Genomic DNA, 27,953 nt, shown 5'->3' on the forward strand with positions numbered 1-27,953 from the left:
TGTACCAAACTTGACTGAGTGTGCATCAGGCACACTGGATAAGAATCAACATCCCTTTCCTGGTATACACATTTATAGAGAAGATTGCCAGAATTATTATTGTCACAAGTTGTTGAATAAGCAAAATAGAAATCACAGTTTTCCATCTTAGGGTTTCAACACCATAAAAATGTAAAAGTCATGTAATTGCTTTACAGGAATAAAATGGCTAGTGATGGTAGTAATATCATTTTCAGGTGTAAAGCTATATAAATATATGTGTATGGGATGTGTGTAGGTGCGTTTTTATCTAAACATAAGCAAATTGTTGCTTGATTACCTTTCTCCTCCCACAGACCCCTCTAATTTGATCTCCATTTAGTTTTGAAGAAATTTCCCACTTGGTGTTCCTAGGAACTTGGAGTATATTCCCTACCTATTCTTTCCAATCCATGTTCTTTATACTCTTTCCCCACTAAAGGATGTGAAAGAATGTATTTTCTGCAAGGCTTTTAAATTTAGAGCATGGGGTTTTTAATGAGGGAGTAGAAATTGAAAAAAATAAATAAGTAAAACATGGTTTAGTGAGGAATAACTGGTCTAGCTGAGAGAGTGCTAACTCAGTCCTGATGTCTGTTGGTGTTTTAATGCATCCTGCAGCATAAATATAAGACTCTTGCCTCCTTAATTATAGAAAACACATTTTATAATGGTTCTATTGATCTTTCGTGAACAATGTTGATCTTGTAGGAAGGGTAGATGGTGCAGATAAATAACAATATACACTGATATTGCTTTCCAGCAGGGTACAGGCATTGAGTGCTTCTTGAACAAAAAAATTCAATTATTTGTGTAATTTATGTAGCATATATTTTCAATATTTTTAAAATCAAGCGAATATCATTCTGAATTTCATGACTGGGATTGTTATCAGCTTCTGTCATTCATAGGAAATTACATCCTAAAATCTCAATAGATAGTGTGTAGCTGCTGTAAAAGCTAGTGAGATGAGGTAATGCTATGTAGGCAGCACAGATTGTCCCTGATTGAATACAGATTGAATATAGCGTTTGGAAGAAATTTTGCCAATCACTGAAAATAGTCATTATGTAATTAAAATGAAAGAAATGCCTTCCTGGATTGAGTGACTTTTTGATAAGGGAACTAATTAGTGATCTTAAAATAACAATGATATTTCAAGCTGGATAAACCTTGCAGAAAAGTGGTAGCAGAGATCATAAAATACAATTAAGTTCAGCTATCCTATCTTTTTTCAGTTACTTATCAACACCTTTTTCATCCACAAGTGCTGACTTCCGGTACTGAGAAGGAAATCTCTGACCTTGTCTAGGGAAGCTGTTCTCTGTGTTAGGCTATATTTAATTACTGATTAGATACCACAGCTATTCCTGAGATACAAAATATCGAACTATGTAATTTTTTTTCCTGATCTTGAACTGTTTTTTTTTTTAATATAGTCTTTTCTTCTTTAAGAAGAGTTTGGAAACACAAGCTGACTACATAAACTGTGTCAAATGTCTCATGCCAGGAGATAGAAAAAATCCTTCTGACATTACTCACAAGGGATAGCTTTGCATAATTCAGTGCAATTTGAAACAGTATTTGATAATAAGAATAAAGGCCAGAAATAAAGGAGGAAAAATTGTCTTTTACAAACAAAAAGCATAAGTACACTGTGTGCCAAATATCATGCGTCATTGGATGGGGGAATGAATTGTGTGGGATCTTACAAGTTCCAAGTACTATCTAACGGCATTTTAAAATTTCATGTTTTATTGTGACTTTTCACAAATACTGTTTGTTACAATTTAGCAGATCCTTCAAAGAAATTGCGTGTTCTTCAGCAAAATGAGCAGCTATAAGAGGCAAGCAAGCTTATTTGAACTACTGAGACCTCTGAATTTGTTCTGTCTCTCTCACGAGACAGAAAAGCAGCAGTGTTTCAAAATAAAACATTTAGATTTTTACAATACTGCTGCAAAATTACACTATTTGCTGTCAAGAAAGTAGAATGTAGGGGTCCTATTCAGTGACCTTTGATGCAACGAAATACTAGAATGGAGTTGGTAAATAATTTTTTAGTATATTTTTAATTATGGAATTTTCTTACCCTAAATATCCATTATTAAATATTTCCTGTCATAAGAAAAAAATTATGAAAAATTTATAAAGACTTCTTTAATAAGTAGGTGGACTGGGGTTCAATATAAACATTTTGGGAGAAGTTTGATCTGAGGCTGGCAAGGACTCATTCAATCATTCTGAATGGATTTCTAGGATGTCCTTTCTTTCAGTCTCCAGTCTTCTTGTTGCACTTGTTAGCTGAGAAGAGAAAATGTTTATAAAATGTAGGGAGGATGTAAGTACTAACTCTGTTCTCTGTAATGATGTGACACACTTCTGTTGATGTTTGCTGAGTTCTGCTCTGTCAATAATTTGGACCACTCTAAGGTTAAAACTGCAACTCACATCTTGGCCATGTCTCTTGCTTGCAGTCTTATTGTGTCAGTCCATGACCCAAATTCATATTATCTCTTCTTATGATTCATATTATTTGTGGGATTTCAAACTGCTGTCATCTGAACAGAGGTCAGTAACTGATGAAAATAGGTCGTGGTATATTGGTAGTCTTTGGATGGGGAACAAAGCCTTATCTTTCCATCAATATAGAAAGAGGAAGGAACAGAATATGTGAGATACTTGCATTTAAATATTCACTTATTTTTTGGGCAGTCACGTTTGTATTAGCTTAAGAACTGTAACATATAGCAGTGTATATGGTAAGCAACAGTTATCTAATTGAACTGTTTGAAAGGCACACAATTTCCTAGAAAGCTGTCAGTGAAGACTTCATGTATAGGCAGTGTAGAGTAATGCAGGACTAAGCAGAGCTCCAACAGATATTCATAGTCAGGCACTGAGTTTCTATGAGCCATTCAGCTTTCCCATGTAAAATTATCGGACTTTCAGACTTACAGATATTTTCAGTGATTTCCATGGCTTGCTCTGTCTGGAGCTCTTGATGTTATTTTTAATGCAGTGAAGCTCGTTATGGATAATCACCTTGAGCTGTGACTAGCTGACTAGTTTCTCAAAATCATTTGGCAGTCAAATTCGGTGCAAATCAGCCTAGCAAAGTTGACAGTATTCTTCTCACAACTGTGCATGAAATCCCTATGTGATAATTTCTCATTTGCAGAAGACTGGAAAAAGACATTATAAGGTATATTTCTAGGGAATCTTCATGTTTGTGTCACTGACTTTCTCCTTGATCACTTCAAGGGTTCTCTTTTATGTTGCTGTATCCTCATTAATTTTGTTGCCATATTCAGTCTGTTTTTCAATCCCTTTTTTTGTGTGTTATTTTACTGTGCTTTCCATAGGCTATTAATTTATTAATATTAGTTATATAAAATTAGATAAGGAGAAAAAGCTTAAACATTAATGCCATGAAGTAAAATGATCCTGAAAAGATGCTGCAGAAATATTGCTTTTCAGTCAAGCAGTTCAAAGAACTTCTTAAACTTGGCAAGTCGTATTAGATTCCGGTATTGGAAATTTCTTCTAGTCTTCATAACGCTTTCAATTTTATTAAGTTTTTGGGTTTTGTTTTTCTGTTTAGGTCAGTAACCTGATTTCCAGAATGCTTTGACAAAAAAAAAAAAAAAAAAACACCGATCATGTCCAGGTCAGATCCATATTACATCATGAATATTGTGTCACAAGCACAGTGAGGTCAGAATAAATGTCATTGGCAGGATAGGATAGTCTTCATTTACACAAGAATTTTAAACATTTAAAGTATGCAGTTTATTGACAAGTGCTACATAGGTCTTTCCTAAGTCCTTCCAACATTAGCAGATTTGCCAATAGTATCCAACTTGGTCATCTCATCAAGTATGCTGTGATTGCCTTTCTTTGTCATTGGTATTCCGTTTGATTAAAGACTTATCCTTGAATTCTAGGTGCTTCCCAATACAAGCCAGAGCTTGCTTACTTAACACAAGATGAGAGTGTTTCAACTTAGCTTTTTTTCTTATGAGAGAAACTACGTATTAAATGGGTTGCTTAATATAAAAAAAATTGAAAAAGACATTCTTACTTATTATTTCTTCAGAATTAAAATTGGTGTATCAAAACTCTTAATTTTATATTTAGCATGGAAAACATCAGTGTCAAACACCATTGTCCAATTGTAAACAGAATGTGTTTTGGCAGGTGTGAGATTTCAGAACATACCTAGCTACAGATGAATTTATCTTATTTTCTTCTTTTTTTTTTTTTTTTTTTTTTTTTAATTGCTTCGATTTAATTGAGTACTTTAGCCTTAGTTTGTCATTTGGCATTTTCAGTGTTTTATGCTTATAGGATGGTCTTACCACAAAAGATGTTCTGTATGCATCTTCCTTGGTCCACAAAAGTTATTCAAGTGCAAAACTCTGGAAACATGCAGAAGGAAAATTCCAGCACAAACATGGCAGTCAGACTATATCTTCTGACTCTCCTGGACTAACTTGATCTCTTAGAGTTGATCTACCCATAGAAGTCCAAAAAATGGTTTAACTCTGGATCTGAGATTCTTTATGAATTCTTAACTGTGCACTGTAAGACTAAATAGGTCTTCCTGGTTATTTTAGCAATGACAGCAAAGGAATAGAATGAAAATAGGCATTTCTTTAGGCTGATATGAGTCAAGAAGCTCCTAGATTGTAGCTTAATTTGAGAATTTGGCTTGCCTTTATCCGTGCAGTAATAGAAGTATGAGTGGCACAAAGTAGAGACAGACAGTCCTTGTTCTTTTTGTCCCCGTTTTGGAGGAAGAAGAAAAAAACCTGCCCCAACACCCCTACTGGTATAACAGGTTGATTTTACATTGCAGTCCAGCAATATGATTGCATCATACATATATACCTTACAGATCAAGTAGACACCAATTTAGCCATGGCAAGGTTGTGTTCAGTGTCGGCTAAAATACTCCCTTGCCTCATGCTTTGGAAGATTTGGCACACTGGTCTAACAGCTGTAATCATCATTGCCCAAGGTTATATTTGGTGTCTGACTGCAGAAGCACCTGGGACTACAGCATAGGCAGAACAGTGGGAATATAAATTGTATATATGGATAAAGTATAGATTTGTCTTTCAGTTCTGGGTTTGGTTCCTTTGGTTTTTCCCTCTCCCCATCTCTCCCTTTGGAGAGGGGGTTTGTTGCTTGTTTTCCTTCCCTACATAAGAAAGAAAGCAGGAATGATGTAGTTGAATGTGTTTGCTCAACCAGTTGTGTTTAAAAGAATATTATCTGTATTTCTCTGGATTCTTATATCCCTTCAGACCCCTTTTTGTGTCTGAAGGTTCATTTGTCTAAGACAGAAAAGGACAATCTTAAGAAGTTATAGTAAAATATCAGTAATTGATAAGAAGCTAAAAAAGATTTCTTATTGTGTGTGTTTTCTGTTTTATTAGTGTGACTATGTTTAATGCTCAGTGGTTTGCAATTTCAATAAAAGTTTAAATCTCTGTTTCTGTGTACTCCCAAACCTCAAGTGCATTCTATGAAATATACCTTATGAGGCATGCATGCCCATGCACTCACTTTCCCTGAACAAATTTTGAAAATTCTCTGTCCTTCAGAAGTTAGTTTTTCCTTGCATTTCTTTACCTTTGTATAGCGAGACATTAGTGCAGTTCTTTTATCCCCTTCTTTTATTGCATCAATAAATGTTCTTCTTGGCAAACCCTGTTTGGCAACAGTTTTTACGGCATGCTCAAATAAAAACCAGTATGGAACAGCATACAAACACAGTGTAATATATTGAAGTGTGAATTAGTAACCTTCAAACTGGGTTTGCTGCCTTTGCAATCATGGAAATAAACTCAGAGATCCTATTTTAATAGATGGCAGTATTTGCCTCTCTTACATACTAGTTTGTACAGTGAATAAAGGATAAAAATTATTTTTAAGGGGATCTGTCCTACCTGTAGTAGAACGCAAGTTTTGTATTAAAGAGCAGTAAAATTTTGTATTTTCTTTCTCATTTTCCTTCTGAAGGTGTTCTATTTAATATACTTTTTGATCATTCTTGAGAAATAAAACTGTTACAGGATATTTGCCTTTTGCTGGTGTGGCATCTAGGCAATAATAATTACAGATTAAACATTTTGCTCTTTTAAATACTGTGTTTCTCATTTCTTTGCTGTTGAGTATGTATCATTAAACACCATGCCTCCAAATAAAGTGTGAACAGTTATTACTGTTACTTTTTTCTAAAATAATTACTTCTATGAAGGTTTTTATTTTTAGTTTGTAAAGAAAGAATTGAATTGATCTTCTATTTTGAAAAAAAACCCAAACCTTAAAAACCCTTGAATTTTGTCATAAAACTGTTATTTATCTCAAGCAGATAAACATTGATGACCATTATTAATTCTCACTACTCTGAATTAAGAATTCTTTTTGAATTTCATCTCCTTGAATTGCTGTTCAGAAACATGACTTAGAGATTTTTTTCTGTTAAAAAAACCCTAGAAGTATTGACAGTGAAGTAAATGACTGTGTCTAAATGGATCGTATGTGGAATACTTCCAGCTTGGGGTGAAAGTTTTGCAATATCTAATTTCTCTCAAAGGATGGGACCTCGGCAGCTGCACATGTGGTTTTCCATGAGAGCAGCACAAATTTTACTCAGTGTCAACACAGAAAATGAATCTTTCTGCGAGGAAGGATTTCTTCTGTGGTTGAAGGGGGCTAAATCAAGTCTAATGATTGAAAGAAACAGGAGACGCAATTCTGAGGAACTGAAACCAGACCATTATATACAGAGACAAAGCTCTATGTAAGGTTAAGCACCTAGATAAATGTTTGTTATGAAGGGGCATAATTTCATGAGTCAGACAAAGTGTGGAGTTCATAAAATTAAAGTCCAAAATCAAAAGTCTTCAGATTCTGGGAGCTCCAGAATTTTTTTTAATGTCAGGAGGTCTGCTCTTTTTCTAAGAAGGCACTTGTAATTAGGGGTCACATCCCTGTAGTAAGTGGGTGAATCACAAATATTAAAAAAATATAAATCCTTGAAGATTTATGCAAAAATGTTTATTTTCAGAAAGCTTAATTGCATGAGGGAGCAGATGGAAAATTAATGGAGTTCACTTTATGTCTGGGAACAACTGGAATTTGAGTGCAGAGTAGAACTGGCTGGAAAATGAAGGAAAAAAAAATTATTCACATTTACTCACAGCCTTCAAGTGGGACTATATTTTTTTTTCTTTAATGACCGTTCCTGCAGCTTCCACTTCTATGTTTTGTTCATAGAGGACATAATATATTTATTCCTCTCCATTTCTATTTTTTCTTTTTTTTTTTTCCCTCATAACATTTGCATTTTTTGGTGTTGCAGTAATTATCTCCTGGTTTGGCTTGGGTCTTCTGGCATTTGACGCAACAATATCTGTATTTTCAGATATTTTAAATGTGTTGTTGTGGTGCTTCTTCCGTAGCCGCTGCCTCATTCTGATGAATTTAGGAGAGCCCCAGAAATATAATGAATAAATTATTTACTTCCTGCTATCACAACCATTTTTTCCACTGAGTGGGTGAATGAGTGGGTGAAAATCTAACAATTTCACTAGTTAGCTAAATAGTTTGGTTAACTAAAATTAATTACTCTCAGTGCCCATTTCTTTCAGTTATTCAATTAGTATACATAAGAATGGTCTTAATATACTGTGTTCAAGAGTTCCTAGCCTACTATGTCGCAGATTAGGACAAACATAATGTATATATATCACATATTTTTGATTGTTTTACTTTACTTTCTTCTCTCTGGGCGTTTCTTTTTCTCTGCTTTCTGCTCTTGAAATCTGTGGTCTAAGTGACTGCTGGCCCAGGGGCTGTAGCTTAGCTTTGTATTCTGCATGTCTTGATGGACTTTCATTTTGCAGTTATACATGGAAAACGACTCATGTTTGGTTTTTTTTTTTTCTTTTTTTCCTGTGCTTTTAAATATTTTCTATGCATGTAAAACCTTATTTTACATTTCACTGATTTCAGCTGACAGCTGAAGTAAAGTAGTTGTTGTTTCTATGCTATTTCTGTAGATATGAATTGTTAATTTTTATCTGGGAGGTAAAATGCATGCACTTAATTTGTTTTCTGATCTATTTTTATGAAGTAACAACTGAGCATAACTGAGTAACAATCATAAGGTTTTTGACAAAGCTTTTAAATTTATGCTATTTGATAACTATTTTGAAAAGAAGAACAAATATAGAATAATTTTATATCTGTCCCTTTTAAGCAAACATTTTGAATTCAAAGTGTGAAAAACAGAATTGGGTAAAATACTCAACTTGTCCCCAATGCTGTGATATTAATTAAAATGCCACTGGAAGTCAGATTAGGCAGTGTTTCATTGCAAGATCTGTTCCTGTCACTGTGCTTGATGTTTCAGCTGAAGCAGGTTTACCAAGTCATTCAGTGTGCACGTAGGAGTGTCCCTGATAAGACTTCTTCCTTGTAGGGATGTAATCAAAAAAATCAATGTCAGATGGAAATCAAAGTTCTCTAAGTTTGAAGGATTGATGGAAAGAGATTTTAATGAGTGCCAATTTCAATCTTTACCTTCATAAATTTGTTAGAAAGGGCAAGCATGGAGTTCCTGGTTGTAGATGTCTGGGAGACATGTTTGAAATTAAGGAGCTTAAAAAATTTGAATTAAAATCAAGAGTAATATTGTGATTGAAATGAAGAAGTACTTCTTTCCATATTTTACCTGGAAATGTAACTTAGATTGAGGTAATTAAATATATGCCTGTACCTTTGTGAAACTGGTTGATAACCCCAATCCAATTACTTCTCAGTAATACACATAAAATTTAATTTATTCCATTCAAGTAGCTATTTCTTCTTATTTAAAATAAATTTAAAAATCCCACCTCTCAGAAACATACTTCTTAGAGACACCACCAAGTAGAAGACTCAAACAAGGGAAATGAGGAAATGTAGCATACTTTTTTCTTTTTAATTTAAGCATGACATCACAAAAAATATTCTATAAGTTGAAGTTAATTTTGTTTATGATCAGTTACAGTCATACAGTCAATACACCATTTTAATTGGTAGTACTTCTGCATCCGTGTCTTTTAATATAAACCCCATTTTTAAAAAATAGTTCTATACTGATTTTTTTCCTGTTTAACCTAGTCGAATTTTCCTTTGCAAAAAATTGTGTGCTTGTGCCATACATTTTATATTGCCACTTAAGGAGCTAATTTTAAACTATGATGGGCAAATCATTCAAGTGAAAATAAAGGTAGTTGCTCCTTCTTCATGTACCAGGATCAAATTAAAACTGAGTAATAAAAAGAAAAGGAGAGAAATTAATTGGAAGCTTATTCATTGTAACAGCTGGGCTCCATAGCTACTAATTTTAAACCTGAGGTTTGCCTCTTTCAAATATTTACTCTGAAATGAAAATACAACTAAGAATGAAATAAGGGAAAACAGTTGAAAAAAAGTCTGCAATTTATGCAAGACTTCTTTGGAGGAGGTTATACAGTCTGCTGAAGTAGGATCTTGGTTCTTTTGATACTTGGGATTTTTTTAAAAATAAATATTGTATTGAAAACACATAGCCTGATGATATTCTTCAGAAATCTGTGATAAAGATGTCCCTTCCTTACATGAACTTGAGCAACAGCACGCCTGTGCTTTGTGAAGAACAAAGACTTCATAGGTAGTCAGACTTTGAAAGAACTCTGCATGCCACAGGCATAGTCTTTTCCCAGGTGTGATTTGAGAGAAGAGCCATTTTGTACTCAGCTGCGTGAAGCTAAAACTGGCAATGGAGACCCTTCATCCATGGAAATTCCCCAAACTTAACTAGACTAGACAAAGCCCTAAGCAAGCTGGTCTTGCTCTCAAGTTAGCTTCTACTTTAAGTGGTTAGACTAGACAATTACCCCAGTTCTCTTCCAAGATAAATTATTTTATAGTAATAAAATGCACTGTATTTTAAAATTTGGCATAGTAGCTGGGCTCAGAATGCATCTTTCTGATGTGATAGCATCCTTCCCACAATAACGGCCATAGCTTAATATTGTGCTTTAGCTCTGATGGCTCAGATGTCTAAAAGCTGTTGAAATTAAATACGGCAGCTCCCCACGGGCATTTCAGAACTTTTTGCTCTATATTCACCTAATCAGAGATTTACTTTCTTATTCGCTTCTACATTTTCATCTTCTTGGGGGGGAAAAAAAATGCTCCTGAAGTCCAAATGTCATTTTGATTGAAGTTCAGCTTCAGCTAATTACATGTGCTTGCAGTACTCAGCATATGCCTAGTAAGCCTTGCTCTGGAACATAAAAGAAACAAAATAACCAAACTCTACAAGAAATTGTATGCTCTTGATTGTTAATTATTATAAATTAATAACTTATTAAAAATAAGTAACAACAGAAATTTTGGGGAAATAAATTCTTTTAGAGAAAGGTTTTCCAAACTTGTTATCGCAAATACAGTGCCAGTTACAGGTGTATTAACTTCTATTTCTACAACAATACGAAGAAACGAATCTGTCTCACTTTTTCTTTTTATAGCTTGTTTTTCTGTCAGAGTTGTGAGTTGTTAGTAGAGGAGCTGGCTGGAAGAGACAAAATACATGCAGAGAAAGGGCTTTAGCGTTATGAAATACTTCTTACTGAACACTGACAGAGCCCGACCCTCCACTTTCTACTGTCCATATGACACCATCTTTCTATAGCCATAAAAAGAGGCTTTGCCAGTCCCATAAATGAGGAACCAAACATGACAGCTGAGATGATGGTGTTGACATTGGCAGCAGGCTTGATGGACAGAACCAAACCTTGCCGTGGACTCTCTCCTGCTAATTAGCTGTTCGAAGGAACTCTGTGTGCCACAGGCACAGTCTTATTGGAAAAGGACATCTTTGCTGTTCACCCTGACAGCTGTGATGCAGCTGTTCACAGTGTGAATTGAGCACAGAGGGGGAGGGTGGGAGGTGGAGAAGGAGGAGGAGGATTTAGAACAAGTGGCAGCTCTGGTATCTTGCAGTGCAGCCGTCCAGAGCTATAATAAATAACTGAAATAGAGAAGAGAGAAGATGGGAATTGAAATTTATAAAATTGGAACATAGTTTAAGCATGAAACAAGAGAAAGAGTGAGAGGAAGGGAACAGGACTGCCCTATGAGGGCTTTGTGAGGCACCTGGAGCTGTACGTTCTTGAGATTAGTGCAGGCTGAGGGGTTTAAGAGACAAACCATCCTGATTTTCTATAGTTCATGGGCATGTCCAGGGATATGAATGGGGGATCTGCTCCAGAAAGTCCCACAAGTGCAAGTGTGGGGAGTAGCATGGGCCTGAATATCTTATTGATGTACCATAGATTTGTTGGCTTTGGAGGGAGGGAAGTGAAGCCTCTTTCCCGGCTGAGGGAAGGAGTTGAGAAAAAGTACTTGCTGTTTGTTCTGAATGATTATAAGTGAGAGAGTTTGAGAAAGTGCTCCTGCTGTTTTTCAAAGCACATACCCTTGCTGAGGCAGGAGCTCTTATGTGCTAAAATATACAGTTGAGATTTGAACATATCCTCTATTGGCACTGTGGAAGATGTCTGACTTGGTTAAATGTTAACAATGCACTATAATGATAAAGGTGTGGTGTTGAGGATGTAGAAGACTCAGTTTAAATATTGACACACATTTAAATATCAACACGCATTTGTTAATTCCCATTAACTTTTACTTCCAGTTGTTTGGTTTTTGATGGACAGAGTGAGAATGAGGTCCTATTTTGGACCTTTTGTAATGGAAAACTATCAGTTCTAAACTTACCAAGCATTTTATAATTAAGTTTTAGAGGGACAATAGATTTCAAAATTACTTCCAAGGTTAAAGTAGGTTTGCAATTTTTTAACATGTTGATGTAATTTAAGAGGTAAAAAAACAGTTCAGAATAAAAAAGTGAAATAAGGATAACAGCAATATTCCCCACCCCAGAATTCAGTCTAAACACTTTACTTAATGCTGAACATTGGAAAGAAAGTTATTAGAGTATTAATTTTCCTCTGTGTTTTATAGAAACAGAAAGATTAAGACACATATTTTGCTTGCAATATATCTGTCCTAGGTTAAGGAAAGGAGTATTAGATTGCTTTCAAAACTTCCTTGTAGAAAGCTTCTGGTATAATTTTACAACTGAGTGGGTTAGTTTGTGATAGCATTGAGATTTGGGATGTCCCTGCAAATTGATTATTTTTAAGTTTTTGCTTTTTATTGCTGATTACTTATGGGTTTTATTACATGAAACTTCTCTATTCTCCACTGACATACAGACAAAGTAGCTAACAGTATGCTGCAGTTGGTAGCCAAAAATGTCCCAAAGCAGATGTTTCTATTGTCATAGCGAAGAAAACACACATATGCTTATATACATCATCAGTGGGTTTTTTTTCATTATATTTAGTACCAGGCTCTCTTTACCTCTTGTCTTGCACTAAAGAAACAATAAATAATATAAAAGAACAAAACTAAACAAAACAAAACAAAGCAAAAATAATAAAAATATTTTCATTATTTATACTTATATATATAAAAAAATCCCCAACACTTAGACAAGATGAACTTATATATTGGAGATTTTCTCAATCAATCCTTTCTCTTCTTTATAGTTGGACTGTTTTTATTTAGGTGTACATAATGTATCCTGTACTATATTTACAAGACTTGCAATGCCTTATGGTGACACTCTGTTTATTATCACTCCTGACTTGTCAGGTAATCCAAATTATTTTACTGAAAACTTTACATATTCTTCATAAATATTTGATGTGCTTACAGAACCCGGGGTCTCAGATTTTATACAAGTCCCATGACAAATGCAAAATCAATTTTTTGTGAAAGTAATTTTGCTCAGTTAAAAAAAAATTAAAAAGTGACTGTTTACATTGTTTGTCCACCATCTCTTATCTTTTCGTAATGTTGTTTAAATTTTGAAGAGTTCAACAAGCCATTTATATTTCTCTTTATATTTCTCCTAGCAATAGTCTTCAAAATTGTATACTATTAGTGGTTTTTAAGTGCATAGTTTTTGACATCTGTTCTGTGTAACTGATTACCGAGCTTAATAGTTTTAATAGTAAATCATATATCAATTTCTTTTCATAACTGATTTAAGCATTTGTTGCACAACTTGAGATTTTGGAACTGCTTCTCTGTATTTTTCAATTTTAGTAGTAAGAAAGCTTTAAAAATTTGCATGTACTTTTATTCCTGTGTTCTTAATTGTGTAAGTTTTCATTGCACATAAAATTGGTACTTTAATACAAGGTATTTTTGTAACTTTATATTACTAATCTAGTTCACTAAAAGTGGACTAATTTTACATGTATTTTTGCAATCGCTATATATATGCTTTCTTTTCAGCAGAAAAAGGGTATGTTTTCTATAACCATGTATCAGTGCCTGATACAAGGGAATTTTGTGTGGCTTATTCACAAACGGTTGCAGTTGAACCCTTGCATGCTATGCTATATTAATGACATAAAATCCGACATTTTTGTTAATGACTAATTCAGGAGATAAGGATATCTTTTATTTTTATTTAAGTTATACAGAACCCAGGACAATATTGGTAGATTCTTAATAGAGCATATATCTTCATGTTTCTTGTGAAGTTCCAATGAACAAATGTGAGAATTTTAATTTAATTAAGATCCCTGTCATGCTTGTCTTAAGGCTTAGGCAGAATTGTGCCCAGAAGATGAATACAACCTGCCAGTCATTAAGAGATGATTTAGAAAAGCCCTTAAGGGTTAACATGTTCAATAATCCTGCTGCATGAGATTATAAACTCAGTAACAAAAAGAGGAGAGAGGCTGGGAATTTTGGGGAATTTTTAACCTTGTTATACTGTATAAAATGACAAATTAGTGAGGTGAAAGGACAATGACAGTTTCTCTCATTCTGTTCTCACTGCCAATATCTGTTATTTCTTTACTGCATCATGACTGAAGGACAGCAGAACACTCATCTAGGCAGTGGGTATTAGATATACTTATGAAGAACAAATATATGAGTAAGACATTTGATTTTTTTAATTTAGCATTTTTATAGTAGTGAGTTTTGTTTTAGTCTAGGAACTTTTTATTAGAGATATTATGATAATCCACAAGCCACTGATACCTTCAGCAGTCATAATCTTCCAGATTTCTTCTCTCTGAAATTAAAATGGCATCCATGAGTGCTGCAGATATAATCTGTTTGATGGCATATTTATGTGTTTATGAGTTTCTACAAGATGAACAGGAAAGAGTTGTACAGAGAAGCACAGCTTTTCACCTAGTATGTCAGTAACCATTAGAGAAACATACATATATTCAGTTTTATATATGTAAATAAGTTAGGGGAGGAGTTAAGAGGTGCTTTAAATTGTGGGCTTTTTTTCCTAAATAACATTGTAAGTATTAGTAAGCCACAGGGAGTTCTTTCTGTGTCTTTTTTTCGGGAAGAGAATTTTCATGTTTAGCTTCTGCTCATTTCTTTTCCCCAGACTTCCTTGCATTCTTCCTTGCTCTCAGTCTCTTTCACATTCTTCTGCCCTATTGCACACTTGTTGTGTGCAATACTGCACTCTCCTGTACCTGCTCACTGCCTCTTACATTTTCTCAGGTGTGGTCTGTCTCTTTTATGTGCCCTCTTGTGTGTGCTATCACTCAATGTCTTTTTACTTATCCTTGCACACTCACTTTCATGCTCTTGCTCCCTTGCTTTCCCTTTTTTGTACGATTTTTCTTATGCTTACTCCCTTTCTCATTTATGTGCTTGAATTCTCATTCTCTTTCTTTTTCCTGTGCACTGTGTGTCTCTGTCTCTTCTAAACTCTTACTCCTCTCAAACTTACTGTATTTTTTTTTTTTTGAGGGAAAATATGAGGTTTTTGTTAGCCAGAAAGTGGTCAGGTATTAGTGACCATTACGGTCTGGTTTTTGAAGTTATTAGAAATGACTCTGCCCAAATTAAGGCACAAGTCTCTGACAGTGACCCAAGATAGGTTGATCACCAGGCACAATACTGCTTTATGAACATTCTAATTGAATTAACGGGTGAGATTGTTTTTTTCTTTGAGGTGTTCCCTCCCTCTTCCTTCCACCCTCTCACTCCCTTCAATCAAGTTGTTGCTTGGAGGCAAAGAGCGTAAGGGTAGAAGGGAAAGAAGCTCATTTAGCAGCCACGGTAGACATAAGCATCATAGTACCAATCAATCAACACACATGCTCTCCCACTGAGATTCCCCTGTGACCTTGAGGAGTGTGACAAATGACTTAGAGGACAGAACAGACAGAGGGTTTGTGATAAACCAAAAAATTGTGTTCTTCTGAGTGATGAAGAAAAATAAAAATGAAGAGTGAGGGTAGATACATATTTGGTTGAACAGGAGTCGATAAATTCTGTAACTACCTTTCACTGTACTGGCAGTGGTTAGAGGCGTTTACTGTCACAGTAATCAAGACTTCTTCAATAAACCTCACTGCAGTGTTTACAGTACTTTTTTTGTGCAGTACTGCACTGCTTTATGGCTCTGAGCTCTCAGCTGTGCCTGGAGGTAGTAGCAGTTATTGATAACTAGTTCCAGAGGCAACATATCTCGTCAAATTCATATTGAGGGAAAATAATCAGCAGAGTGAATCGCCTAACCTACAGACTTCACTCACGCTGAAATCTACAGCACATTAACTCAGTCATGAGAAGATTATTATTAATCATAAATGTTTGCTACATCAATAACTGCAGCAATTTACAGTCTAGTTGTAGATACAATTTCAGCAGATTTTTAAAAACATTTTTACATCTGTTATATATATATATATATATATATTTAATAGAGAAGTTGAAATAAGCAACCTTTTTGTATTTATTATCTATCAATGAACCTAGTGCAGTATGGAGAAGGGTGAATTTTCCTGCACACACCAATATATGTCTAGCCTTAGCAGAAAACATTGTTTGGGGAAAGATCTTTTGCGATATTATTCATTCTTAGCATCTCCTTCAGAATGCAGATTGGTATTTTCTTTACTGATTCCTTGCAATCCATTTTTCTCTAGTTCCTTTTACCCTTATCAACATGACTCTCTGTATTTGCTCAGTGTTAAGCACTTATTTATTGTGATTGCTATCACATATTTCAGCCAGCCAACCCACTGATACTCTTGGTACTATACTTCGATTCCTGTATTTTCCAGCTCTGTAAAAAAAACAAAACAAAACAAAACAAACAACTAGTCACCTTTCTTATAATATAGACTGTCAAATATACATCAGAGTTTAATAATGCTTGTTCTCCATAAGTGCCATTACATTCAAATGCATACAGACTATAAACCTGATTTTCTAATCTCATTGCCAGAGTTTAGAAAACTATTTCTCTTCCGATTCCTTTCTTTGTTCCGGGTGGAAGAGATTTATTACAAACAAATTTGAGGAATACATTTTTTTCTAATGACAGACTGCACTTTGCAATGCAGGAAAAGGTATTTTTGGTTCATTAGACTCAGTAGCACTGCTAGCAAATCAAAGGCTAAATTAAAGGAAGTGGCATGTGTTTGGTGAAGCAGGCAGTTAAGTGTCATCATCCTTCTAATGATGTTGAAGCTGGTCAGATTGACTAGTAAAATGCCCAGATCTCCCTTGTAGCAGCTATAATCTGGTATACATCTGATGTTTTAGTGCAACAGAATTGAGTTAAAATAATAGAAAAAAGCATTGCCTTTTGAAGAACTGATATAATTCACAGAAATATAATCCACTTTAAAAATGAATAAGTGACAAGCCCTGTAAGGTCCTGGAAAATGACAGGAGAAAGTAATCTGTTTCTGTTTCAAAAAACTTGCATTAAGTATACCAACAAGATAATTCGCTATCAGAAGGCAGCAAATATGTGTCAAGAAATTAATCAGAAAATTGATTGTTTCTGGTGATTTTAATGAGGTTAGTAACCCATTCGTGTAGAACAGTTAAAATCTTCAGCATCTTGCTGAAGATAATCCTGTTTTGAAAGCGTTAAGTAACCAGATTTTGCTGATCATTTCATTCAGGTAAGGCCAAATTGCTACTGTGCAACTTTGCAGCCCACTTATCCCCTCATTTGCCCTAATGAGGGCCTTCAGAATGGGTCTGACAATGATAAATGACAGAAAAGTGGGATTATAGGTTGGTGTGAGGGAAAAGATATAAAAAGAATAGTTTATCTCTTAAGCCATTAAGACTGAGTTGTATTTCTAGGTGCTATGCTCTATTAATATGAGTAACTGTGCTCAAGTGTAGAATACAAAACTGTAACTTTCTATTTGTAGATGTTTTCATATGCAAGATAAGATATTTTGCCTGACACTACCAGAAGGCAAATAAATGGTTTTCAAGAACTTCAGCTTTTCCAAGGAAGAGTTAAAGGGTTCTTTTTGTTTGTTTCGGTTTTATTTTTAAACATTGGAACACTGATTATCATGTTGACATGTTGTCCATTTGGAATTCATTAATTTTAGTTTGATCAAGTTTATATCTACCAAAAATAGTTACTCTTAAAATAAACAAAAAAAAACTTTCGGAAAAAAAAAAAAAAAAAACAACAAAAAACTTTTGAAAATATCTTCAAGGACAGGGAAACATGAGCATCTGGGTATTTGTATTAGTTTAGGAACACAAGACATGTAGCTTTGTGTCTCAAGGAGATAAGGAAAATAGAACAGAAACTTGAACCCAGGTCATTAAAGCTCTAAGATAACGCTTTAATCACTGTACCTATCCATCCTTTGGAAGAAGATTATTAATGCAACTATTTTCATCTTCTGCTTTTAAAAGTCCATTTTCTTATAAAGTAGCAAAACACCTCAGTGGAGAGTTCTGCTGCTCCTGCCTGGATTTAATACAAATTGAACAGTAGGTTGTGTTATCAATGCCAAAAGCTTTCAGGTTAAATCCAGTTTTGGTTTATCCCAAAAAAGAAAGATTAGCAAATTTGATAATGGAATACAAATCCCTGTATAAATGTTCTCTTTGTATGGTGTAAGTATGGATATTTTAGGCTCATTCAGTTTATTGCTGGAGGTATGAAATATTAGAAACCAAATGCTGACACACCAATATAGACAGTTTAATGGAAACACATGGTTTTGTAGGGTGGATGCTAGGTGAATTTAGCTATAAAACTAACAGAAACTCTGGGAAGTGTTAAGTATGCTTTTAATGTAAAGTTTTATTGGGTAAAGAATGAAATAAAAGTTTTGAAAGGAGAGTACAGTAAAACTAGAGCTTAACAGTTTGCATAGATAAACTTTGCTGCAATAAGATTTAGTTCATTTGAACATTACAAAACATAGTGATGTAATGTTTGGGAGAATGTGGTAGTATCAGGTGTAGTCTAATGTGTGCCACTTATGCTTTTCCACAGATTGATAATTGTGGAGAACTTGCCCTATATTGCAAACATAAACCCAAAGCAAACAAAAAACATCCTTGTTTTGTCAAATCAGAAATCTAATATTGTAGGATTATTTGCCCCAGCAGAGAGGTCCAGGGACAGTGAATCCTGGTTTATTCTTTATAATTTTTAAATGATTATTAAGCTGGCTTGATAAGGGTAATTGGGTAAATAAGGAGAATTGAAGAAGAAGAAGCCAATATATTGCCTATTCAATGGTGACATTGATTCTAAAGAGAACTTCTTAAAATAGGTACTTAAAATAGAAGTTATGTGACCATAGCAGGGTTTAAGAAAAGGGTGTACCAGAGTCATTGCCATTAAATTCAAATTTAATTTATTGGTAATCCTTTTAGAAACAAATATTAAACCATTACTTTTTAAACAAAACAAAACAAAAAATAAGAGCCTCATAAAGGTTTGTGATCTGTATGTCCCTGAGTCTAGCCTTTAAGGAATAAAAGAAAAAGAAAGCCTCTCATACTGTAATGAAATGAATTTTTTTTTGCAGGCACTGGGCCCATGCCATTTCATTTCATTACCACGATACGCTGAGTGGGCTGGAATCAGCAAGAACTACAGGCAATGCAAGCTGATGATAAGCATTTCATCATGGCCCTAAACATATTAAATTTTTAGCAATAAATTTTATCAACACCATCTTCCTGGCAGGATAACATTTCCCACCTTCTTTCTTTACCCCACGCTCCCCTCACCCCATTGACTTTTTCTCTGCAAATACAGCTTGTACTTGACTGTTCTGAAAACAAATTTTTAAGAAATCAATAAATAAAAGAACATTTACAATTTAGCTAGTCCAGTAATTATCCTTCAGGCTACTGCCTCTACTTACTGAAAATGGGAAAATAAAGTTACAGTGAGAGCAAGGATAACAATAGATGAACCTCATTAGGTTTTGTCACAGTCCTTAGATTTTCTCCTAAAACTGAAATATATCACAGGGGATAATAAATTCAGTTGAAGACCCCATTCCCAGACATTTTGTCTTTATAGAATACTAGTACATAAAAAGGAGGTATAATTCTAAAACAAAAGGTGTAGATTTGATATTTCTAATAATGTAGTCAGTAAAATGTCACCAATTTCCAATGGCTGCAATGGTGAAGTGGCCAAAACCCACAAGTTCCTGAGCATCAGAACCAGGAGAAAACTCAAGCTACTGAACTACCCAGTTGATATCCTAGTAATCAGTGACAGACCAAATGGGAACATATAACTGTGAAACAGAGGGAGTGGGTGATGATTTTGGTTTTGTCTAGAAAAGGTCTGTTTCTGAGTACTTCTGTGGGTAATGTGTAGTATCTTAAATGATAGAAAGGTGCATATTTAAGGACACTCAAAGCATAGCAAACCTGGGGCTGGTTAGGGGCTAAGTAGTTGCAAAAGTAACTCTAGAGTAGCTGAGGGTAATTCTAAATCTATTAATAATGAATTCTGTTCTTACATAGGATTATAATATAGCTCATCAATGAAAATGTGTTTTTAAGCAAATACATTCTTTAAGTTTTGCCTGATATTTAATACTGACTGAGTGGTCTGTTGGGGAAGAAGACCACACTCACAAATATGTTTACTGGTAAAGCCAGCATGTCTAATATAGGGATATATGTCAGGAAAACCTGAAAACTCAAGTGCTCCTTCACTAACGTGTAAAGCTTGTTTTGAAGCTTGTAGTGCAAGAATCTAGGGGAGAGAAACAGTAATGATATTTATACAAGCAATCACTGGTCATATAGACATACATAGAGTAGGTAGGGAGAATGTTTCAAGATACTAAAGAAATTTTTAACAACTATGTACAGCTTCTCCTTTTTCTTTTTCTCGTGCTTTATACAGAAATCTATCCTGCTTCTCTCGCTCATATTTCTAGTTCTTAGTCTTACTGTTAAAAAGAAAACCTGTCTGTATGTGAGGGATTAAGTCCTGGTAGCAGTGGAAATTGGAAAATTAGTAGGCGTACCACCATCTTGTTTTAAAAACACCCTGGAGTTTGAGAAAAACTAATTGTGACATTAGGCTGGGAAACATGGGTAGGACGGGCTTTATCTGACAGGTAACTGTACCCCTTTAATGTAATTCTTGCTTGCACTCAAAAGGAAACAAAAAAAGAGAAAAGTTAAAGAAAAAACTAATGGAAAATAATTCTCTGTCAATGCTTACATATAATATTAAGATTTTTATGCAGAAAAAATATCATTATTAATTTTTCTTTAGTTTTTGTTATATAGTATATTATTTTGCTAGATTACATTTGTACGGCTCATCCTGCACATTTTTCAAAGCCTGATGTAGGTGAATTTCCACAGGTTGCTTTGGAAAGTCTTTGAGAAACAGCAGCTGCCATTGCAATTCTTGGAAGTGGGTAAATTATTCTTGAGAGAAAGTAGGGAGCCTAGGTATCTTCTGATATGGTTTTCATCACTGCGGTGTCGAAGCATTTCATACAAGTAAAGATAACAATAAAGGTTTTTCTCCTTCTTCCTTTCCTGCTGGGAAAAATACAGCAATGGCTCTATAGGACATCTGGCACAACATATAATAAACTATTAGAGAAGTGTCTAAACTGCCCTGAGTTTATCAGACCCTGGCTTGGTCCCCATGTGGTGCATCATATTTGTCCCTATGTAGAAAGTTGAGCACATAAAAGGCTACCGTAAATAGGGAAGGAATCATCTATAATCTGTGTTGTATCCACGGCACATTCAACAGGAAGTACTTTGCTTAAACTGCAACACTGAAAACTCAGATTAAAAGTTTTTCCTGTGACAGACGTAAGGCCCTATCATCTGAAAATAGATTACCTGGAGAGACAAAAACTTGTCATCACCGGAGGTTTATTAAGGGTAGAGTCGATAAATATCAGTTAATAAAACTATTGGCAGAGTTTTTGTCATCTTCTAGAGTATGAAACAAGGGGATGACATTCTGCAATTCATTTTAACCTTTTAATTTTAGATCTCAAAGGAAACACGAACAGTGCTTCTTTCATTAGATATGCACCTAGAAATTCAGTGCATGACTACTTCTATAAGTGGAAATCTTACAGACTTCTAACTCTTTCCCAGCTGCATTTTTTTTCCTTCCTGCTGACCTTCCTTTCTTACAATCCACAAATTCAAGAGCAGTAACCATCAGGTTGCACAGAAATTGTACCCCTCTGTGTCCTAGCTCACTAACATATTTAAGCTTCATGGCCAAACCACATCAAAAGAAGAGGCAACAAAATTTAAGACTAGCTCTTTCATAAAAATATTTTGGATTTTTCTTTCACCTATGGCATATTAATAAATATTAGAACTGTGTCTTTTTTTCTACTCCTCCAAGGATCAACAAAGACAAGTTCTTTCCAGTAAAACAAAATACAAGAAAACTTTGTCAAAAAGTAGATGGAAGTTTCAGTCAAATAGAATATGATTAAATTTAGAGTGGAAAGCTGAAGAGAAACAATTCTGTTACCATATCAATGAATGTATTAGTTAATTTGTTTCAGAGCCAGATAAGGTGTTTATTCCATATGTCTTTTGATTCTACTGAAATTCTTTTCAATTAAGACATGGATAAAGACTCATGTTGAATTGAACACTTGACATATATAAAGCTATTCCTAGAAATATAAAATGCAACAATTAAAATTTAATTTTTATTTTATTTTTATCCATATTTATATATTTTAATTATAAAGTTCTTAAGAACTGAAAGCAGTTATTTGGTTCAAGAATATTTAAGAAAAAATCTACACATGAAAATAGTTTCACATGCTAAGTCACAAAAACCCTACATTTTTGTTATGCTAACATCATCTTCATTAATTATTCAACCTCTTCCTAAACCCTCTTGTTTTCATTGCTTCATTTTTGTTTTCTTAATATACCAGGTGTGGTAGTCTGTTATTTTACCGTTGGTTCTTCTGTAGTATGTTTTAATATTCCTTGTTATAAGTTTGTAATACTTCAGTCTCTGTACCCCATTTGGCTTCCCTAAAAGTTCAGTCCTGAGTCTTCCCCACCAAAATGTATGTCAATCCGCCTGTATAGCTCCCTTGTTCCTTGTCTCACCCCTGTCTGTCAAAGCTAGCACACTCCTTTGGTTCTGGAGAGTTCCGTGTCTCGCATCCCTTCCTGGAAGCAGAATTGGATGTGAGGTTTGCTCCCTCCCCATGTTGGCTTCTCTTGGGGAGCCCTTACCCTGCACCCCTCCCCTAATGCCTCCTGTTGGTCACAGGTTGTGTCCTCCCCATGTTCCCTCTGGCCTTTAAAAGCAGCCCCTTCAGGTTCAGATTTGTCACTTGCTCTGCCCCGCTGCGGGATTGGATCTTTGAAGGCTCGGACAAGTGTCCTTCCCTCATTGCTGTGCCTCGGTTTCCCGGTGCTCTGTGCCCTGCTGCGCTCCCCACGCCGCAGCGATCCCGCCCCCGCTCCAGGCTGGGCAGAGACTCGGGGCGGCCGCTGCGTGCGGCCCTGCGGCCCCCGCGGGACAGCGCCGGGAGCTCCGCCCGTGGCCAAAGAGAGCCAGGCGCAGATGGTGCAACAACTTTGGGGTTTCTTCTTTGCCGCGAGGCTTTCTCCGCACGTCTTCCGTCTTGGAACCCCTGCGCTGATAGTGATGGCTGCACTGTCAAGGACCTCGCCCTGATCACTCAATCCAATCCCTTTGTCGATGTTAGAAATCCTATTTCTGAGTTCCAAGACGGTTCCTGCTCTCAACACAAAACGGACTCGGCCTCGTAGCAGATGCTTCTGCATCCCAGAACCCCGTTCTCTGTCTTCCCGCCCAGACTCCTGATCCTCCTAAACAGCCCTAAAACAGTTGTAAGTCATCATTAATTTATTTATAATTGTGTTCCCATTCCTCACCCACTTGCCTTCAATACTCCCCTACCAAAAAACCTCAACCTGTGGGGATGAAAATTAGGGTATATGGCTGCAAGCCTCTTGTCAGCATGACTAAGAGGTATCTTTCAGTTATTTTCCATTCACCTTTATGGATCCAAGTTGTGGAATTTCTAATAGAGCACTGCAGAATAGTGACAGTGTTGTTAGATGCTGAGAAATGCTGTAGAGACAAAACAAGCATTTTTCTTAGATGTGAAATATGACTTAAAGTGTGGTTATTATTCGTCTGTCATACAGCAGTGACTGAAAATCAGTTACCTATTCTTATCCTTTCTAAATAATCACCTTTTTAGAAAGTGCACTGATAATAAAAATATGTAAATGCAATAATAATAGTTATATGATAATACAAATACATGAGTCTTGACATTACCTGCTGCAATCTCCTGAGTTTTTCATCATCTCTACTGATGCAATTTCAATGATACTGAGAAAAAGCAGATAGTGGTTTGCATCCACTGTGCTCCTAATGTCTGCAACTTTCCTTATTTGCCATGAGATGCACGATGCACCTGTCATCAAGTTCTAAACTACAGGCACCTTTTACAGGACTGTTATTTCCAGTCTGTGTGGGATTGTTTCTTAGAACTTTGCATTCCTCTTTATGAAGTCTCATAAGCTTTCTGTTGGTCCAGTCCTCAGTTTTATCTGGATTGAATTGCCTCAACTTGTGAGGTCAAACACTTACCCAATATTTTTTCTGTTTTCAAATTTGCTGAGGGTGCAGTCTGTGTTGTCATCCTGTGTGTAAATTAGATTACTAAACAATTTAGAGCCACAAATGAGCCACTGGGACAATCTGCTTGTTACCAGCTCTTAGCCAGGTGCCCAACTTTGGTTTTATGTCAATACAACCAACCTTCACCCTACCTGGCAATCCTTTTTTCTAGCCCCTGTATCCACACTTTGCATATGAAGAAAGGGTTTGATTTAATATCTACAGTCTTGCTAAAGCCAAGATAGGTTCCATCCACTGTCTTTTGCAGCCAGACTTTTCAACAGAGGTGTCAGGTTGGTCCTATCAGCTGGTCAAGCATGACTTAGCATTGGTAAATCCATGTTGTATATTCCTGATAACTCTTTTATTGTGTTCTCTGTCATGTTGGAGATTCCTGAGCTGAGGGTTATAGCATTATTCTCTGTATCTTTTTCTTGCTTTTTAAAGGACGAATGTAATGATAGCATTTTTACATCCATCAGGGATCTCATCAAATTGCCATGCAAGTTATAGACAGTGGACTAAAGTCATCCCATCCAGTCTTACAGCCCTCTCAGGAGAACACTGTCAGGTAGCGTGGATTTGGATGCATTTAATATTGTCCATAAGCTTTTGTAAGTTTTTCTCTTGGTGTGAATACTAAATAATTTGTCTGTTAATTATGTTGGATATTTTTCTTTGTTTGAATTATATAGAACTGATTTTTGTTTTATTTTAATTTTTTTTTATATTTAGATAAATTGATCCTAGCAATTAATTTTCACACTGAAAGTGTTTCCTTCACTGACATTGTGGTGGATGTTCTGGATTCAAGCAGCTGGCTCCACAACACAACTTTACATGTACAGATAATGTAATTTATGTGATTTCTTCATGTGTAGGTTCTCTTCTGTTGCTCTACTTTTCTTTTGTGTTTCTTCCCTGCTCCCCATTATGGTTGTTGTCTCTTGTCAACCTGCATATATCATTAACATTTCAGTCTAGGCTCAGACCACGAGATTCTGTAGTAGCCTGAACACTGTTAATAGATCAAATGGCCTGGAATATTAATTCATTGTTCTCAAATCATATATTTCCTTAAAACTCACTATTTATACTCTCTGGTTTTTTTCCGTATTATTTTCTGAGTCAGTCAAATGACAAGCAGAGCTGGTTAGTTTGAAGCAGTCTGCAGTGTACTCTTCCCCTACTTCATTACAATTAATAACTTGCTTGGACAAATATGCTACAAAATACATCTTTTGCCTCACATAGATGCAAAGGTCTGATGAACAATTTAACATTTTTACATTTCTTAGAAAAATGTACATTTAATTTACAAAAATTTACATTTCTGATTTTAACATTTCTTAGAAAAATCTGATTAAAGACATTTTCACATCTGAACTTTGAACTCTTTCAATGATGTTGCCCAACAGTAGATATTTTCTGGTGTGGTGCCTCTTTTCAATGGCTTTGCAAAGCTCATTGTGAGGAATTTTGTAAACTCAAACCTGCTTTTCCTCCCTTTCACATTTCTGTTGAAATACACATGTCTGTACTTGTAGTTTATAGGAAAAAAATACCATTTGGACTTGTACCACCTTATCTATTGTAGGTGTTTGCTTCTCTTTAACTGACAAGATAGACAGACTTCAGGGCTTCTCCTGCTGCAAATGGCCCACAGTATACGTATGGCCAGATATATGTCACTCTTAAAAATTTAATTAAATGGTGACAGACATTAAAATATTCTTAAATTCCTTTTTCCGTTGTTATAGTTCAGTAATCCAGCGTGCACAGATCAAACTCAAGGTGCTAATTTTGGAGTAGCAGTCACTCATTCTAGGTAAGTGTTTAGCTGCTAGCAAAATAAAATTGATTGATTTGCAAGGTAAGGCAGTAAGATTAGACTTGCTTGACATAGGTGCAATAACCAATAAGATGTCCGAAAAGACAGAACATAATATGAAGAGAAAAAAGCTGAAAAATAGTTTAATTTCACTGGGACAGGAAGGGAATTGTTATACTGGGATCATGGGAAAGGTTAAAACAAAATAGTAGAAGAAATGTGGTGCATAGTAGTATAAGTAAAAAATCATCTTGAAAATCTCAGTTTCATCCTTCCTTGACGACCACTCCTACCCCCTACATCCTTTATAGGAACCCTTGGCAGTCATGGCAAAACTTTCCTTCTGACCAACACTTGGATATTTTCAGTGTATTTCAGCTTTGCTGGCATGTTTCCTAAAAGTGAAAACAGTAGCGTTTTTGTAATAAGACAAAAATAAAAGAGGAAAAAATGTCCTATTCACCCATTTCTCTGTGTGAAGGCTTCACATTTGTGGTTTTAATGCAATTAATCAAAGACCAAATGCATTTGTATTCTCTGAACAGTTCAGGAATACTTCATATTTTCTCAGTGTAGCAGTGTGAAATGGTGCAGGATGCCAATGGTAATAGTTCTGGGAAAGATATCATTCATGCTAGGACAATTCTTATGGGTTTTGTTTTAGATGATGGATTGCACATTCTTAGTCGTTTGCAAACTAAAGGCTTTACATGTGCTGTCTACATTATCAAATTTCTCACTTAGTTTGAAAGCCCACAGCATTTTAATTGAAAGGAATGCTAACCCCTCCAGCCCTATCAGTGTGTCAGGATTGTTAGACTCTGAGAAATAACCTTCCCATTTCAGAAAAATGGACAAATTCCATACAAATGTTTTTACCTCAGCATCCAAAGGGGGCTGAAAGGTGAGTTGGCACATATTCAAGTGTAAAATATCAAGCAGTGAACCTTATGCTACAAGAAACTCTTTTAAAATTCATTGACTTGGAAGAGATTTAATATCTGATGGTTTAGCAATGTCTATCAGTGGTGTTAGTCTCCCTAGAACTGCCATAGTAAAGACTTCCTCCTTTGAGGCTAGTTTCAGTGTACAACAGAGATTACTAGATCTGTTTCAGTAAGAGAAGGGATCAGAGCAAGGGAATTGGGCATTTGTACAGCAGAAGCTCTCAGATCAGATTGGTGCAGCGCATCAAATTGTGGCATTTAGTTTAGCTCAGGTCTCACACAGTAAAACAAAGCTGAGTAAGAAGTGAATGCTTTAGTGCCTTGCCATTGTGAAATGTCTGAAGATAAGCAGTATGTTGCATTTTAAAACAAAATAGATACTCTATTTATATACTGTCTTTATCAGTGATTGAAAATATTGCCTTTTCCAGTGGAAAGTTACTTATAGAAGAGTGACATATACATAGTTCACACAATGCTTAGGCATAACTGCTGACATATGGATTTTGTAGGTAATGAATTTAACTTCACAGTGCTGATGTTCTGGCTTCCCTCTTCTAATCCCTACTCTGAGGACCTAAATTTGATAAGTTATTTGCACATATTCTTTTGAAAAAGTCAAATTCTTATTTAAGTTGAGAGGGAAGTTATGAGTAGATTTTTGAAATGTGAAAGAATTCTTTAAATGGTTTATTTTCCAAATACTTTTATTCTTGAGTACAGATTAACATTTCTAGGGTATATTCAAAGTTTGTCATTATTTATCAAGATATAATTTTAATAACTATATGTATATAATAAGGCTGACATGAATTAGGGAGAATGACTAACAATGAGATAGAAATATATCTGGAAAAAAAATTAGTTTTTGGATCTTCCCCTAAATAATCTCTAGGATTTTCTAATATAAATTTTAATTAAAGAAAAAAAAATAAAAGAAAGGTATAAGAAGTTTTGACTGCTGTTTTCACACGTAATCTGAATTTTATAAGATTTATAAAAACTTATTTACTTGGAAAGTTCACTTCTGTGATTGTTTGGTTGCAAATTGATCTTT

General features: G+C 35.3%; 1 protein-coding gene across 8 annotated transcripts in view; it reads left to right on the forward strand.

Moving 5' to 3' along the window:
* Window positions 1–27,953, forward strand: part of PCDH9 (protocadherin 9) — a 670,991-nt gene that overhangs the window by 252,756 nt on the left and 390,282 nt on the right. The window contains exon 3 of one of the 8 annotated variants that reach the window (XM_032751407.3): window positions 1–27,837. This exon is cut by the window's left edge and continues 75,193 nt beyond it. The exons of the other annotated variants lie outside the window; for them this stretch is intronic. The gene's annotated coding sequence lies outside the window, so the exon portion shown is untranslated. Of the gene's footprint in view, window positions 27,838–27,953 lie in introns of those variants that run through there. 8 annotated transcript variants of the gene reach the window in all.

This window comes from Taeniopygia guttata, chromosome 1, assembly GCF_048771995.1.
Source record: "Taeniopygia guttata chromosome 1, bTaeGut7.mat, whole genome shotgun sequence".
In the NCBI taxonomy this organism is placed as follows: Eukaryota; Metazoa; Chordata; class Aves; order Passeriformes; family Estrildidae; genus Taeniopygia; species Taeniopygia guttata.